This window comes from Simochromis diagramma, unplaced genomic scaffold (genome assembly GCF_900408965.1).
Source record: "Simochromis diagramma unplaced genomic scaffold, fSimDia1.1 OVJJ01000031.1, whole genome shotgun sequence".
NCBI classification, from domain to species: Eukaryota; Metazoa; Chordata; class Actinopteri; order Cichliformes; family Cichlidae; genus Simochromis; species Simochromis diagramma.
The window spans coordinates 1,901,737-1,915,821 of NW_024386983.1; the positions used below are offsets into that span (position 1 = coordinate 1,901,737).

Here is a 14,085-nt window from a genome sequence, read left to right on the forward strand (position 1 = left end):
CCACCTTTTAACAGGAAGAAAGCTCTGGTACAACCAGGCTCAGGGAGCGGTGGCCATCTGCCATGACCGGTAAGAGGAGGAGGAAGAGCCAGAGATTAATTTCTAACCTGCATTTTGCTCTGTGGTGTAATACACAGTGAAGCTGACGTACTTGGAGGTTATGTCATGAAAAGATCTGTTTGCTGGTGGCAGCTGGTGAGTGGACACAGTGCTGACAGCTGGTGTTGATATTAGTTCTTTGAAACCTTGAAGCAATATTTCTGAAAACGTCACATTCCTGTTTGGTTGCGTGTTTCTTGGCACTCCAGCAGGTCATGTACTTTTGCACTTTGTGTTACATCTTAAGGGCCTGTTTGTGTTGAACTCAGTTGTTGTTTCTACTACAGGAACAGGCTGATGATGGTTCTGGATTTTATCAAACATCATGGTGCAGGAATGACCCTACGTGCTTCAGTTCTACTGAAATACACATTATAAGCTGTTCCTTTAATAGTCTGAAACTCTCAAACTAATTAAGGCTTAAAGACTCAAATGATGAAACGACTCATTTAAAGATGTGGTAATGTAATACTTCTTTCAACATGTAATGTCAGGTTCTTTGCGCTGGTTGTTCTTTCAGGATTATGAGAGAGGATAATTACCAGCACAACAATCAGTGTGATCTACTTTAATATACAAAATTCTCCTTTTTAAATATTGTAATATTTCTACGTGCTGTTGGAACTGTGAATAATGAAATGATCTTACCCCAGCTTAGTTTGGATCAGTAGCTACTTTGCTTAAATGTAGAAAAACGCAGAATCAAGCCTGTTCAGTAAAGGATGATTCTGTAATGCTGAGAATGAGAACAAAGCATGACATGAAAGCAAGATTGGCAAAAGGAACATTACGTCCTGCTGTAAGGCAAATATTCTCCTTGTTCGAACTTCGTGGATAGCTGGGACCCTTTCTGTGTGGATTGTTTTAGGATAACGATTATTCTAATTAGGTTGTAGATTGTGAGTGATAAGTGTTCACCAATGACCATGTGACAACCACTCGTTGTCACATCTGGTTTCAAAGCACCCAGATGGCAACGACTACAATGCTCACAGTCTGCACGTCAAACCGCTTCAATGTAAAACACCAACTACTGTAGAAAGAGCAGTTGCTGAAGACTGTAAGATGAGATTGATCAACCTGTGCAGGGCCTGGGTGACTACAAAAGAAGGCTGTGGTTTAGTGCCTCACATATGCATCCTGTCTTGAACTGTACAGAATCAACAGGACGCTAAGAATCCTCATCAGGATTTTGATGGGGATGTGGCGAACAACATTAGAGACCAACTTCAAGCCAATTACACAACTGCTGTGTCCCCACTGCTGTTCTGCATAGGCCTGAACCCCCTCAGTGAGATCATTGACAAGACTGGCTATGGATAACTACTAAGGAATGGAGCAGTTGTTAGCTACCTCCTCTGCATGGTACGACATCAAGCTGTATGCCAAGACTGAACAAGACATTGATTTACTGATCCACACCACCGGGATCTACAGCAATCACATCGGAACATCATTTAGATTGGAGAAGTGTGGTCAGATGGTAACAAAGAGAGGGAAATTATTTAAACTGAGGGACTCTACTACCAGAAGGCAAAATTGCAGGCATTGAGGATTGCTACAAGTACCTGGGAATCTCACGAGAAAATGTGAACCACGAAGAGGCCACTAGGAAAGCTGCAGCTACCAAATCCCTGCAGAGATTATGGCAAGTCCTGAAGAGTCAGCTGAATGGGAGGAACAAGATCTGGGCAATCGACACCTATGCCCTGCCGGTGACCATGTGCCCTGCTGGGATAATCACCTGCCCAAAAGAGGAGCTAGAAGCCATTGACATCAAGACAAGAAAGCTCGAAGCCATTGACATCAAGACAAGAAAGCTCGAAGCCATTGACATCAAGACAAGAAAGCTCCTTGAGGTCAAACCCTTATGGAGGGTTTGACCTCAAGTCAAGGACCCTGAGACTGTACGGCAAGTGAAATGAAGAAGGTAGAGGACTCGTAAGGACTCGTCATCAGGAAGATGGCCACAACTGACCGTGTGCTTAGTGAATACCTCGGGCAGTAGAAACCCAAGAAAGAAGAGGAGCAAGAACGGGAACTATCATGGAAGACCAGGTACCGCATGGCATCACCCTGCACGCTGCAACATCAAACGTACTCAAAAATGATCTAAATGATGACAAATTATACCTTGATGTCTATATTTTCTGTAAAAGATCTTTTACATGAATGTACAGTATATCAAACAATTTCAATCAGAACTAGAGAGGTAGGTGGAAACAAGTGCGATGCAGCGAGTCGACTATAAATGGGAGTCCTTCACAGTTATAAGCAGAAGTGTTTCCACCTCAACTAACTGGCTCTCAGCAGCAGTTAAGAACACTACAAAGAGCACTCGTCGTGTCATTATCCAAGCAGCAGCCATTTTTACTTTCCATCCATTGCTGGGCTTGCTTTCTTTTGTTCTTCTTCTTTCATTCTCTCTCTCTCTCTCTATTTGTGTTGATGTTTCTCTGTATTTATCTCAACATCTTGTCCTCTCTGTATGCGTGTGTGACACCCTCTCATGTCCTCCCTCTGTAATCTTCATCTGATTAACGCACAAGAGATAATGGAGGTAAAGAGGTCCATCCGGGTCAATCAGTTGTGTGTTTATGTGTGTGTACTTTGATGCCGGAGTTAATTATTGGTTGCAGTAATCGTTGCTGCTTGTTGAAAATATCCTTTTGTGGTTTCTCAGTGACAAAACCTCTGAGCTGTTTCCTCTCTGGCAGAATGAAATATGGACCAGTTGCCTGACCCGTGTACGAGCTCAGTGGTGCCTATTGACTTACTGACCAGTTATATTGAATGACTGATTGGATAATTGACTGGGGGACTAACTAAAATGGCAAGAATGCTGCTTGACAACACTAATCCTAGATGTTTGGATCGATCGTTGATGCATTTTTATTTAAACTTTATTTTTATATATTAAATTTTATGTATGCCGGGATAGCCATTTATGGATAAAAATACCATTTTGTTGAACATTCCATAGAATAATAATTACATTAGTACAAGAAGCACATCTTAAAAACCAGTTAGAGGGTGTCACAGGGTCTTCCTGTACAAACCACATTACCAAAATAATATATCTTGAAAAACATCTTGAAAAAACCACCGCTGATGCAAATAAGCCAGGCACCTCCACCTGCAGATATCTCTGGATGGAGGTAAGATGGGCCAAGGTCGCACTGGTGCCTCTGGAGACGTGAACCTTGCAGAGGGCCATGGACAACTGTGCATGGATTAAAAACATGAATCCACAGGCTTGCTTATGAAAACTTTGTTTTGACCAAATGAGCTCCATCCATAATATCAGCCTAAACTAAACTGTGAGGACGTTTTGGCTTTTATGGAGGCACAAAAGTGCAAAACTATATGTAAAAAATATTTTTAAAAAAGGGGGTTATTTTAATTTATAACACAGAAGAAAATAAGTGAAATAAAAAATAACAAAAAAAACCCCAAAAAGGTTATCATGTTGTCCCAGTTATCTTGTTTTAACAATCATTAGCCTGAGTAATGATTGAAAAATCACCCAGCTCTCATCATAATTGAGTCAAATCAGCAAGTAATCCCAACAACCCTTATACCACCCCTTAAATCGTCTAAAAACATACAAATAGCCGCTGTGTTAGCCGTTAGAGATTTTTCACTGTTTAAATGTCACTTTTAGCTGATTGCATGTCTGTCTTAGCATCTTTTTTCACTGTGCCACTTGTTAAACTCAAGCTATTAAAGTGTTCAATTATTTTTAAACAATGAAGCCATGTAGTCGACTGCCTCCTCACATTACAATAGAATAGAATACAATAGAATAGAATAGAATAGCCCTTTATTATCATTGTACATGTGCAATGAAATTGTGGGTGCTTCACATCAACTGTGCCACAGTAAAATATAAATAGTTGACAGCAGGAATGAATAGCAAAGAGAAGAATAGAAACAAAAATAAGGCACACATTAGGGAACAAGTTGCAAAGTGCTTTGAATAAGACTATTAGACACCTTCCACCTTTTTCTCATCTTATATTGATCTACTAGTGTTTGGTGGGTAGGCTTGCATGTTTTTCCAGGTGGAAAATTAGAGGTTAACTAAAATTAGAGCTAAACTGCAGTCTCTAGTTTCACAGACATGCCGCATACTGCTACAAACCTTAACCTGATAACCTCATGGACATTGACTTTATAAATAAAACAGGTGAAGCAAAGAAGAGGCCCATGTTTTACGTTGTGCATATAACCCAGTCTACCCAACATCACTACCCAACAGCAGCCAGACAGACTGGTGGCAGTAAAATTAGTGGTATTCCATCTCCATCCCACACTTGCTATGGTTACACTGTTAGCTAATATTTCGGGGTCTAATTTCACTAAGCAGCAGACAGACAGACTCTTGGGAATGTAAATTACTGCTTTTCGAATGTTACGCGAGGTAAGACATTTTGATAAATCGACTGAGAGGTTTTATTCAAACGAGGCTGGAGGAGAGAAGACTGCGCAGAGTCTACTCATGGACTCATTGGCCATGTTCGCTTATTTAAATTGAGATGTCAAGCATAATTGCTGATCAGAAATTCTCTTTTACTCCGGAGAGAAAAACACAATTTCCCTGTGAACCGGTGGGAGAAAGACAGCTTTGATCTCTGACTAGTGGAACAAACTCCCCTGTCTGCACTCAAACTTGTGTTACACCACACTGCATTTTTTCCGTTCATATATATTTATTCTTTGAGCTCTATAATGATCACTGGCAACAGGACATTTATTTTCTATGCAGGTGCTTCAAGATGAATAAAAGTGTGTTTGATAAATCCATATTCTTTTACCTAAGGACTGAAAAGTTTTAAAAGTAATGAACTCCTCTAGTAAATGGATTCAGTTGAATTACACAGCAGATCTAACCTGAACAACTGCCATGGTTACTTTCACAGCCATGAACCATAATGTAGATGCGCAGTTTAAAAAGGTCCGTTTATGATGTATATACTATAGGCAGAGGTTGTTTTATACATCCATCTGGATATAGAGTGCCAAAAAAATCAAAGGTACACTTTGAATACACAGCAGATGTCAATAGTGGAAAAAGTCATGCTGGACATCTCTACATCACTGTCCCTAACACTGTAAAATGTTTTGACTAAAACCATTCATGGTGGCTATGCCCCATTTTTTATGTTGCTTCCCGTGAAAACAACCCAAACGACGGACCCAAGCGGACTGTATGCCCTCCCTGACCAGGGCCTGAGTAACCTTAGCTTATTTCTGTTTGTCCCTGTATGTCACTCCACTGCTTTTCTTTTGTATATCCTGAACCGGTCACCCCAACCGGTCGCAGCAGATGGCCCCGCCCCTCCCTGAGCCTGGTTCTGCAGGAGGTTTCTTCCTGTTAAAAGGGAGTTTTTCCTTCCCACTGTCACCTAAGTGCTTGCTCATAGGGGGTCATATGATTGTTGGGTTTTTCTCTGTAAGTATTGTAAGATCTACTGTACAATATAAAGCGCCTTGAGGCGACTGTTGTTGGGATTTGGAGCTGTGTAAATAAAATTGAATTGAATTGAACTGAAAGACAATTTGTGGTGAAGAAAAGCTGTTTTTTTTTTTTTTGTTCTATCCTTGGGAGGGTGGAGGGAGGGGGATTGAGTGGGAATCTCCAATTAAAATACACTTACTGAGTCCATTTTCTAAACAAAATTGATATGAATCCAGTAAGTCGTAGTGCCTATGGGGCTTGAATGGTCTAATGCAGACTGATCGCACTGACACTAATAACCCGAAATGTCAACAGTAACTTAATGAAAGGCTACATTATGGTTGTGTCTGGCATCCCAAAGCTTCCTGCACTGGAATCTGTCAATGAAAAAGCGTAAGTGTTAAGGGAAACAGGAAGGAAGTGGCTCACCTGGTATGTGATTTCTATAAGAAAAACAAAGCAAAAATCGTTATGTTACCCATCTCCAAAGCACGCGTAGAGCCATTACATAGAAATGTAGAAACCAATCAAAAAGGCAGGAAGTAAAAATATGAAACGCAAGATACAAGAATATGATTAATAAAGAATCAGAGACAAAAACATTAAGTGAGGACATAATGAGATGATGTCAATCACATATATTTGACATCTGTAATAGTCTGGATATGTATAATAACTGAGCTATTTGTGTATATATTAGAGCCTTTTGTAAACGTTGTAATATATTAATGAGTTCAGTCTGTTACTGTTATTGTCTTGGAGCAACTGTAACCACATCACTTCCTTAGTGATTATTAAAGTATTGATTCTGAAGACGAGTGAAGGAGATGGAGCTGACGTGTCCAGCAAGTTTTGGAAGAGATGTTGAGCCTCAGTGATGAAAACAAGAGAAACAACCTGGATGTGAGAAGATGGAAAGGACTGTCCTGTGTGATGAGCGAGAAAGCAAAATCAGAAAAGGAATGAGAAGCATTGTGAGGATGGTGATATGAGTCTTACCCTGATGAAAGCAAAGCAGGAGGAGGACACGAGAGGCTGCTGAGGCTTTGCGGAGCCACATCCTGATCGTTATTCTTCGTCTTCTTTTTCTTCTTTGCTAAATCATCCTCACATTATGTTTAAGTGAAGAATCCTTCACATCCTTCAGACTCTGCTCAGCTGAAAACTCTCAAGTACTGTCTTCACTTTATCTTTCAACTATTCCTTCTGTAATTGAGTGATAACTTTTTTCTCCTCTGTTTAATTTGGCCTCTTCTTTTTCTCACTCTCATTGTTTTGCTTGTTTTCTGGCTGTCCTCTGTCCTCCATCGTGTACACACTGGAGGCAATTCACTCGTCGTGCATCACTTTGAAGCTGCCAGCTGGTCACTTGTGAGCTTTCCAGGCTCCAGTTGCCTAAGTGACCCTCTAATGTGTTTATTAGCAGGTCATATGTTAATCAGTGGTATTCACTCATTAGTAGTGTCTTCAGTCGCTCAGCTAAAAGTTTATCGGATGAATCCTTAGCAGCTACTTTCTTCTGCAGTCGCTTCGAGTCATAAAATATCATTTACTTTCTGTGGTCTCCGGTATTCACGGCGCTGAGAATCACAGTATCTACATGGCTTTAGAACATAAAGGTAATCTCGGCCACACTGGAAGGCGAGTTAGGGAAGCTCCCTCGACATGGAGGTGACAGATTTTGACAATCTGTCCTGAGGTTGTCTCCAAAATAAAACGCGGTGGCATGTTGACTTTTTAAGATGCACAAATAAACTTTTAAAGACGTCCTACGAAAAGACAATACAGTTATTTTTGATAAACATCTAACCCGTTTTGGCCAGTGCTTAAAGCACTTCTTTTACTCACTACTTACTGAATGCGATGTGGCAACCATCAAGAAAACATCAAGAGCCACAGGACTCCAAACAGTAGTTTGACCTTACAATATAGGGGAACAGCTGACCCCATGGTCACACTGTAAAACAAATAAACACTTCAAGCAATGACGGACAAGCGACTCATGTGTTCTGCAGTATGAGAGCCGGAGTTCTCCGCTGGAAAGGAAGCTAAAGTAGGGAAAAACATTCTGCAACTTTTTTTAGGTAGTACAAAATATTGCTCCTGATCCCCACACTGAAATAAATGACTGGTGTCGGTCAGTCCTCCAGTCCAGCCGTCCCCAACCTTTCTTGCACCACAGACCGGTTTATGTCTGACAATATTTTCATGGACCGGCCTCTAAGGTGTTGCGGTTAAATACAAAAAAACAAACAAAAAAAACATTACCGGTAGCAAAAATAAAAGATTTATTCATAACACACGAGAAAAGACCCAGGGAAACCGAGTTAATGATAAAGACGATAAAAAAATAACGATAAAAACCGTTAAAAACCCTGAAAACCATAAATTTCACACCAAGCCTCAACTCTTGCAGCTCAGTACCAAACGGCTCACGGACCGGTACTGGTCCGTGGCCCAGGGGTTGGGGACCACTGCTGCAGTCTGCCCGGGTGTTCTGACCACCACCTGCCTCTGAATTGACATCTCATGTATCCCCACATCAAAGAAATGAAACTCCCCAAAGGATTAAAACAGTGAAAAGTGGAAACCGGTGTTTTTAATTAGGTCAAGGTGCTTGCATTATTGTATTTGTTTTAATTAGTCTTTTATATTAAAAGTGACATTGATGCATCTTTGTGAATTGTGTTGTTTTCACTCCACTACAGCACATTTAGCCCACTTTGTAAAAAGTAATACTTATACAAAGTATAGCTTTTCCACCTAAAAGGACAAAGATATGATCATTTTGGCCGATATCGTTCAGCCGTACTCCGACATGACCCGAGTCTAAATGGACCCCCGTCCTCAGTGGAACGGTCAGTCCATTCTGTGCTATTAAGGCCGTTTTTAAGTCTATCAGATAAAACAGAATTTTAATAATTGTTCAAGATGAGCGAGTGACGGACATCGAAAACAGTTTTAATGTTGATCGTCTGTAAGAGTAAAGTGCACTGATTCCTGCTGGTCCCTGCATGTTCAGTCACAGTGTCAGTGAGTAGGAAGCACCTGCAGTGTGACTCCTCTTTGTGTGAAAGTTGCTGGTAAATATAAATTGTTGTGTAAAATGAAAAGAATATGGAGGAAGTGGTGGTGTTGAAAGCAACAGCGTGCTTGGTTCTTTGGACCGTCGTCCTAATCAGAGGAGCAGGGAGCTCAGGACCGGAGGATTGCATTTTATTTTCTCCCACCCCCCCATCCTCTCGCCTCTCCTTCTCTTTGATAATGGGATTTTTGGCTCTGTGACTAAATCGAGTCAAACTTCAAAAGGGGGCTGCTGCAGCTTAGTGGCTGTGTGTGTGGTTTGGTGGGCAGGATGGTAGCGTGTGGAGGTAAGTTAAGTGTTTTTCACTTTTCAGTTCAAGTGCTAGATTTGCACGAGTTTGTAATTGCACTGCAGAAAGTTTAAGCAGTGACTGACAAACAGCAGTATAAGTGAATGTGCATCAACTGTCTGCAACCTTTTTTCACAATTTTTTTCTTTCTCATAGCTCATTCAGTGCAACACCTGTTTTCTCTCAAGTCCCCAAATATACTTTGATATACTTTGTGCAATGGTTCTATGATGCCTTATTGTACAAACGTTTATTCATTTTTGCTTTATTTCTGTCTTCTTCATTAAGTAAATGGCACGCCACCCTGACTATAATAAAAATCTTTCTCCTAAGATATCTTACTAATGCTGCAGAAGGAAGTCGTATAGTAAAATTATAGAAGAGTAGAGTGTATCATTGTATCATCCTGGGAGTTTATATTCATCTAGTACTGCAAAAATGCATGAACAGCAAATGAATGCAAAGAAAGACTGGCTATAGACTTGAGTTAAAGTACACTGCACTGATGAGACAACAGTGTAAGACGGCAAAATATACACAGGATATTATTGAGGACAACGCGCTCATTCTGGATGATGAAAGCAACTTTTTCTTTAATGTCCCACTCTCTCTTTTTTATCTTTCTTCTCCCTCCATCCTCCCATTTCTTGTCTTTAGTTCCCCCCTTCCTCTCTCTCAAGCCGCAGCCACGTTTCGAAATGTTCCAGTTTTGCTTCCTGATACATTTTCACAAAAGCTTCAACACAAGTAAACACCCACACACACACAGACAGGTGTGCGAGCACACGTGGCGCCTTTAGTGACGAGGCAGCTCTAATTGGATTCCATGGTCGCCACGGCAATGAGAATTGATTGGCGACAGGGAGACAGAAGGCCAGAGAGAGGCTGAAAGATGAACACACCACTGTGTGATGACGGGGTCAGAAGCCCTCTTTTCACACGCACGCACACACAAAAGCGCATCCTGACGCACACAAACACAGACAAACCGACACTCTCGCGGGTTACCGGTGCCAGCGATGTTATTCCATTACCACCCACTGCGCCCGTATGGTTATTACGGGCCGTAATCAACTCAACTCACGGTGACGATAAGTGCTTGAGGTCATCTGTGTCGCTGGACACTCACACACATACAAACGCACAAACGTTAGCTCACAGATTATGGTTCCAGTCATTCGATCGATTTATTTTTTTCATCCTCTGTGTCCTTTAAATGTGTATTGATTTTCATATCTGCTCCGATGTAACGACGGCAGAGAAATGTGTAATGTCAAAGCAGTGCAACGCATCACTTACAAATGTTTATTTTCCCATTAAAAGCCCAATTAAAAGCATTGATTTTTTAGTTAGTGTAAAATTATTAAGATAACGATCAGTTTTGTTCATACAGGAAATGAAAATGTCTTTTTGTCTTAAATAAACATTTACTGACCTAAATTCAGTTCGGATGGGTCTTAAATCATTGGAGTCACAGCAGAGTGAGAATTTCTAGCACACAGTGTTCCTATAGTTCCTTGCGTTACACATTTAGATCACACAATGCCCCTGCATCTTTAAGGCCGTGCTATTTTAGGAACAAGGCAGACTGATCCATTTTCCAAATCAGAAGGCAATACCAGCAAGGGAGTACTGAATTACCATTAACCTTGTTCCCATAAAGTGATTCATACTTTAACCTGCTGCAATTAGTGAACATAAGGGGACATATATCAAGTGAACAGCTGAAGGTAAAAATGTGCTTATTATTTGTAGCTAATGGCTAAAAAACAGTTACAAAATATGTTTGTGTTCAGTGTGGGTGTGGGAGGGCGGGGCTTGTAATAAACTGGCAGAAACAATGAAAATTATGATAAAGAGGAAGACCTTCCCAGTCAGCCTCATCAGTTTCATGGCAGCGCTTAGGAAAAAGTGTAATGTGATGAAAATCAATGTGTGTTGTGGAAATTTGTCATTGCCATGTACGACTACACAAAAAGTTGTGACTGAACTCATTCGCTGAGTCCTTCAAAAGCATCCTGCCAGAGTCAAGTCCGGCCGTGCTCGTGTAATCGGCAAATGCTGCAAATTATGAGACATGACACATCAAAGGCCCTGAGTGATAGTGGGGAGGTTAATAAGGGGAGAGCACAGCACTTTCCTGTGTGGAGTAAACTGGCAACACCATGATTCAGTTCAAATGAGGTAGAGGCTGCTCACCAAATATTTGGAAATGATTGGTTTATGGGAATGTTGTCTTTTAATTTCTATGAAAATTGAAAAATGACAGTTTAAGAACTAAATACTTGAGAATAATGACTCCTGGTGGATAAAACCAATGTTTCAATTGCTTACAAAGCAGCCTGAGCAGTTTCTTTTTATGTTACTCTGTGTTCCATGTTTAAAGGCAAGTTAGCTGCCCATGAATTCAAAGTGCTGAAGATGCAGTAAACGAGGTGGTGTTAGTCAGTTTGACGATCCACTGCTGATACCCTGATAGTGGGAACCAGCGTTTATAGTCAGTTTGTTGTGTGTCTGTTTATAACTTATAAGGACAGAATTCAGGTGCCTAGTTCAGGACTCTTCACATCTTTGCTTTTTTGGACACTTTGCAGCTAGATTGAGAAATGGCACTTCCAAGTCTGAGCTGGAAAAGGGAGAATTCCCTAAATCATTATGAAGATGAGTCGTTGCCTCCAATGGCCATAAGTGGCTCTTTCTTTATAAGAACATAACTTTTTGAATCCTTTATGAACATTTTAATAATAAAAAAAATGCCTAAGAACCATAACTTCCATATGGCTATAGCTTGAAACTGTTTCAGAAATTCAATAGCTCACTGCAGGTCGCTGTATGTTATGATTATATCACAGCTATGGGGAATGTTGCCCCTCAGCTCTGATATAATCACAACATACCTGTCGTGACCTACTGCTTAGCTGAACCGCTGCACTGTCAGCTCAGAGAGTGTTCTGTCCCATGAATCAGTCATTTACGTTTCCTGCATTGATAAGAAAGCTTAATTATCAATAAGTAAACCCTCAAAACAGCAATAACCGAAATGCAAAACAGAAGAGCAGTACAAGATGTGAAATGTTGATTAAATACATAATAAGACAGGAGAAGCCTGCTGACTAAGACTTCATGTCAAATGTTATTTTAAGAATACGTCTTCCCATCAGATTGGTATATTTAAGGTATACTTTATGATTAGATTATGCTTGTGGCTGTGGACAACAATGCTCAAATGTACCCCAGGGACAGTCTCATAATATCACATCATTTAACACATGGTTCAGATGACCACGCCCTTCTTTTCTGCCTCCATCAAAATGATTTGTTGACCTTCAGTTACACACACATAGTGTAAAACACAGTTTCTCCACATTGTGAACATGTTTGCAAGAGTCACTGCGTACACGTGAGTATTCACAGTGTAGCTAAAGAGGCTGATATGCAGGCTGAACAAAGCTGCAGTGATACAGAGGAGAGGAGGATGAGCAGGGAGGAGGTAGGGAGGATGAGGAGAGTTTGTCCTTCTTGGCTTATCTCGCCACAGAGCGCTGCACCTGCTGCAGTTGCCAGGTTGCAGAGAGGTTTACAAGCGACACACAGTTGCCATGTTGGAGTGATTTTTAAGAGGAGGAGGTGAGTGGATTTGGAGGGAGCGCAGTGGAAAGAATCCCACTGCCATGTCAGGCTCTTCAGAAGTGAAGTGGCTCACTTTGATGTGGGGCAGAAGTTGCCAGGTCGGTGTGTGTTTTAAGCTGGTGAAAGTGGGGAAACATGTGGAGGCAGCTGTTGCCAGGATGGTTAACAGGTACAAAGGTTAATGGAGAACAGGGACAGTTGCCATGTTGGTCTCATTTTGTTAAGGGAGTGAAGTGGACAGGGTAATTTTGGAGATATCGACTTGTTTAAAGCACACTGTGCCCTGACAGGATTGAGAGTTTGCAAAGAAAGCACTGAAAATGTTTGAGTTTCATAGTAGCAAAGTGAGTAAGTGAGGGGGCTTTGCAGAGGCTTAGACTGGGGTGTCTTCATCGCAATGTCAGTTTCATTTGATGACAAGACAGATGACCTGAAGAAAATGACTCCCCTGGTCTCATTATGCATTACCATCAGTCTATAACAGTGTGTATGCACAGCTGTTAAAATGTTACTTTTGGCCTTGGGCCCAGTTTGCACACTTTGGGAATCTTGGTATTGAAGAATGGCTCGAGTTGTGCGATCTGTAGCCAGATAATAGTCTAAATAAAAACACACAGGGTCTCTACCTGCTCTCCACTGGATTTTAATCTCTTTGGGTTAAAGGTTATGCACACTTTCTTCAATGTTGTGTTTAAATAATAGCATTTCTACATTTCTAAGAATGCTTTATTTTTCCAATTACTGTGTGACACATAAATAACTCGGCGATGTCATCAACTGCTTCTCCAGTGAGTCTCTTAACCTGCAAATGACTTCACAGTGTTTTACTCATTTTTTAATCTTGTTTTGTTTGTTGTATAATAGAATATATTGTAAGTATAATCATCAGTTTGCCCCTCACAGACAGTCACGTTCCACGCAGTCCTGGTCACATGACCGCACTTGTGCTCATAGAGGTTTATTATGATGGCCTCCAGTTTTTTGCGTATTGTACAACATACCCAGGAGAGCGATGCCTTCAGTGTATTTTTAAAAAACATAAGCTCTTTCAGGCTTTGCACAACCTGCTCTGTCTCTTATTGGCTAACAAGGGCCACGTCAGGCAGGAAAACCAGGGCACTGTTGACATGGATTTGTAACATTATTGATGATTTTCTTAGATGAGGTGAAACAGCTCAAAAGAATAAAGAAGAGAAGTAGAGCCCTGTCAGGTATTAGAAAGAGATTTCTCTTCGGCATGTATGATTGTGGAGTTGATCATTAATTCAGCTCTACTAATGTGTGGTGCATTTGACACTTCAAGTACTTGAAACTGAGTCATTACATTCACAGAAAGTAGTAAGGACTGTGCTGCCAGTGTGCTTTAGCTTGATAATTTTATACACAGCCAAATGAGGCCAGAGCATCTAAGGAAGCCAATGTTAGCCCGTTCACCACTAATGATATATCCAGTCTTTGAATTAGTGGATCTACATATCCACTCATCTGTTATCAGTCTCAATTTCACATTAACGTCTTCAA

At 40.9% G+C, this 14,085-nt stretch overlaps 1 protein-coding gene across 7 annotated transcripts in view; it reads left to right on the top strand.

Moving 5' to 3' along the window:
* Positions 1–14,085, top strand: part of si:cabz01090165.1 (uncharacterized protein LOC100333421 homolog) — a 378,602-nt gene that overhangs the window by 179,915 nt on the left and 184,602 nt on the right. The gene's annotated exons all lie outside the window — the stretch shown is intronic.